The sequence below is a fragment of the Carcharodon carcharias genome, chromosome 32 (assembly GCF_017639515.1).
Source record: "Carcharodon carcharias isolate sCarCar2 chromosome 32, sCarCar2.pri, whole genome shotgun sequence".
In the NCBI taxonomy this organism is placed as follows: Eukaryota; Metazoa; Chordata; class Chondrichthyes; order Lamniformes; family Lamnidae; genus Carcharodon; species Carcharodon carcharias.
In genome coordinates, this window is record NC_054498.1 from 10,941,809 (window position 1) to 10,945,913 (window position 4,105).

Consider the following 4,105-nt stretch of genomic DNA (forward strand, 5'->3'; position numbering starts at 1 on the left):
TTTTCATGGGATGTGGGCATCACTGGCAAGGCCAGCATTTGTCACCCATCCCTAATTCCGCTTGAATTGAGTGGCTCACTAGGTCATTTGAGAGGGCAGTTAAGAGCCAGCCATACTGCTGTGGGTCTGCAGTCACATGTAGGCCAGACCAGGTAAGGATGGCAGATTTCCCTTCCCTAAAGGGACATTAGTGAACCAGGTGGGTTTTTACAACAATCGATGATAGTTGTCATGGTCTAAGACTTGTTTATATTGCAGATTTATTAATTGATTTTAAATTCCATCAGATGTCATGGTGGGATTTGAACCCACGTCCCCAAAGCATTATCCTGAGCTTCTGGGTTACTAGCCCAGTGACATTACCGCTAAGCCACTGTCTCCCCACCTTTGGTTCCTGCTGAAAGTTGTTTGCATGCCTCATAAGTGAGAACAACGTCGAGCTGGGTTTAATGCCCCGTTGATACTCATTTCTAGGCTCCCACATGAAAAATGGCCACTTGGTGAGATAGCAGAGGGCCATAAGTGGTCATGATGGGCCTGTTCCCCAGTATGAGTCAAAAAAAGCATAAATTAATGTTCATTATGCAGGGGCTTCTGTGGGCAAGGAAATGCACTTGAAAAAACAAAAGGGCACATTTGCGTTTGTAAGATTTAATTGCAAGACAACATTTACACAAAATATTCATGAAGAAAGCAATATACAAGCAAGGGTCCAAAATATGTATACACTTAGACTGGCTACAACCTTTTTTTTAATTGAGATATTCTGGTTCACATAGAAAGACCCTTAGCTATCAATGATCAATCAAAAAACACACTTGATATTTCTATTAGCAAGCAAGCAAAGTTTGTAATATTATCTGTAATTGTGCATAATATGGAATAAATAATCACCTTTACGTATTACCAGCCACTTAACGAACACTGTAACTGGTACTAATAAACAGCAGTGACCTAGGAGAAAGAACAGGCTGTGATCACAAGAAGCTCTCTGTAATCCAGCCAAGTCAATTCTTCTCAAAAATCATTTTGAACAATCATCCTGCAGAAGGTGTGTGATCATTTTGTTTTACTATTTAGGACCAAAGGACTTAGGAGCAGGAGTAGGCTGTACAGCCCCTCGAGCCTGCTCCACCATTCAGTAAGACCATGGCTGATCTGATTGTAACCTCAGCCCCACATTCCTGTCTGTCCTGCATAACCCTTGATTCTCTTGTCAATCAAAAATCTATCTAACTCAGCCTTGAATAAATTCAATTAGCCAGCCTCCAATGCTCTCTGTGGAAGAGAATTCCACAGACTAACAACCATCTGAGAGGAAGGTAAATTCTACTCATCTGCACATTAAAAGAGAGACCTCTTACTTTTAAAACAAACCTCCCAGTTCTAGTCTCCCCCACAAGAGGAAACATCCTCCAACATCCAACCTATCAAATCTCCTCAGGATCACCGCTCGTTATTCTAAACTCCAATGGATACAGGCCCAACCTGTTCAACCTTTCTTCATAAGATAATACTTTCATCCCAGGAGTGGGTCGAGTGAGCCTTCTCTGAACCGTGTTTTCAAATAAGGAGACCGACCAAAGCTGTACACGGTACTCCAGATTTGGTCTCACCAAGGCCCTGTATACAGCTGCAGTAAAACTTCCCTCCTTTTATATTCCATTCCTCTTGCCTTCCATTTGCCTCCCTAATCACTTGCTGTACATGCATGCTAACTTTGTGCCAAGACACTCAGATCCCTTTGCACCACAGAGTTCTGCAATCGTTCTCCATTTACATATTGCTTTTCTATTCCTGCCATTGGTCAAAAGAAGTCTTTGTACTTAATGTAACTAGACCTTGAGGCAGTTTATGATGGAATTTCCATCTGCTATTAAAAGTAACAGGAGTACCAGCATAGGGACAAATGTACTGGGCATTCTGTCCTAAGCTTTGGTATTTCTATTAGTAGTCAGTAAAACTAACCTGGGCCCTTAGCAGCCATCAACCTAAACTCAAAATAGCTCCCTAACCTTTCTCATTCTCTGTCCTGGTTTAAGTCCCTCCTCAAAATCCATGTCTTTGGTCACCTGTCCTCATATCCCCTTTTGTGGCTGTGTGTGAAATTAATAAACCACTCAAAATCAGCTCCACAGGAAAGGGCATGTCATTCATATGCCTGACACCAGACTCCCTAAGCAACTGCTCTACTCTGAACTTGTCTGCAACAGGGCTTTCACAGGAGGGCAGTGGAAATGCTTTAGGGATGTCCTCAAAGGATCCCCGAAGAGGTCAAACATACCCACTGACTCGGGGGACCCTAGCTTCTGACCGACCAAAATGGAGACGGCTAATTCGGGAAGGCACCGAGCACACTGGGGGGACTTCCTCAGAAACGTGCCAAGGTGTCGGAGGGAATGCGAAAACCACCAAACCACCCATGTACCCTACCCTTCTAACACCACCTGCCCCGCAAGAGGTAGAGTCTGCGGATCACACATTGGACTTATCAACCACCATCGAACCGGAGTAGAAGCAAGTCACCCTCAATCCCGAGGGACTGCCTAAGGAGGAGGTTATTTGCTAACACCCCAATGAAGTCCCTTGGGATGTATTACCATGTATCAGTGTTCCCATTATGTTTATTGGAATGTCCATTAGTTACTGACTCCGTGAGAACATTTTTTAACTTCGCTTTCTGTAAATGATTTAAGCACTGGGCTCATGATCTCACTAGAGATTGCACCAGAGGAAAATTTCCCAACACAACACACATGGACATCAGCATGCTTTCAGAAGTTTACATCCATGTCAAACCCCTGTAATGTTAAATGATGCTATTCAACTGCAAATTGCTCCCATTGGTGACAGACCTAGACCCACCCAAATGCTACACAGCTCCACATGAAGAGACAGATGGGGAAAATTTTACCTGTGTTTGTATTGTTAAATATATTTTTAATAAAAATACAGGTCTAATTTGTTTATAACTGAGACTTGATAGGATAAATATTCCTTAAACGTATGTGTGTGCAATCTCTTATTGTATGACTGGGTGTTTATCTCAGATCCGTTGGGCATAATGTGGCTAGGTGTCAAACTTTGGTTGTCCGGTACCTTGGGACGTTACTATATAAAAACTGTTGTTGCAGTGATGGTAACTTTTTCGCAGGGTGACTTATCTCTTGGTATGGTAATGCAGCAAGTTGCAGGAAGTGTGACTTTCCTGCCCAACCTTCCAACTTCCACCCCACATCATCCAAAACTCCGCTGTTTGAATCTGCTGGGCCTATTCATCCATCGCCCCTGTGCTGACCGGCCTATGCTGGCTCTGGCCTATGTTGGCTCGGGCCACATCTCGATTTGAAAATTTCCATCTTTGTTTTCAATCCCCTCCATGACGCCATCCCTCCCTATCTCTCTCACCTCCTTTAGCCTGAAAACGCAATGATACGCTGGCGCTCCTCCAATCCTTTCACATTCCTGAATTTTTGATTGCCCCATCATTGTGGGCCATGCTTTTGGCTGCCTAGGCCTTAAACTCTGAAATTCCTTCCCTAAACCTTTCTGCTTTGCTTTTCCCCCTTTTAAGATGCTCCTAAAAAAAACTACCTTTTCTTCTCAGCTGCCCTAATACTTCCATATGTGGTTTGGTGTCAAATTTTGGTTGACAATGTTCCTGTGAAGCACCTTGAAATGTTTTATATCAATGTAAGAGGTTGTTGTGGCAATATTTTTTCCCCCCCACTGTGGTATGTTTATTTCATTCTGTAAAGAATGTCTTTTTAAGCAGTTTTCAAATGCTTTTATTCTCCCAGGGTAGGATCAACAGCGGTAAGTAGATTTAGACTGCAGACTGAGATTGTCTGGAAGCAAAGCTGAAATTGCCTCAACTGATCACATATCCCTTAGCAACAAAATGGCTGCCTCAGTTACCAAGCCTAGGCCGAGGCCTGGACCTGGGCCATGGAAGCGAGACAGTAACATCTACCTTTACTTGGAACTGTTTACCTTGTTCCTGCAACATCAAGCTCCTAACGGACATAGGGTTTTTAGTACATTTTGTTTTACATTTCACTGAACCAGTTAAGAGGAGGGGGTATACGAATGTGTACGAGGGTAT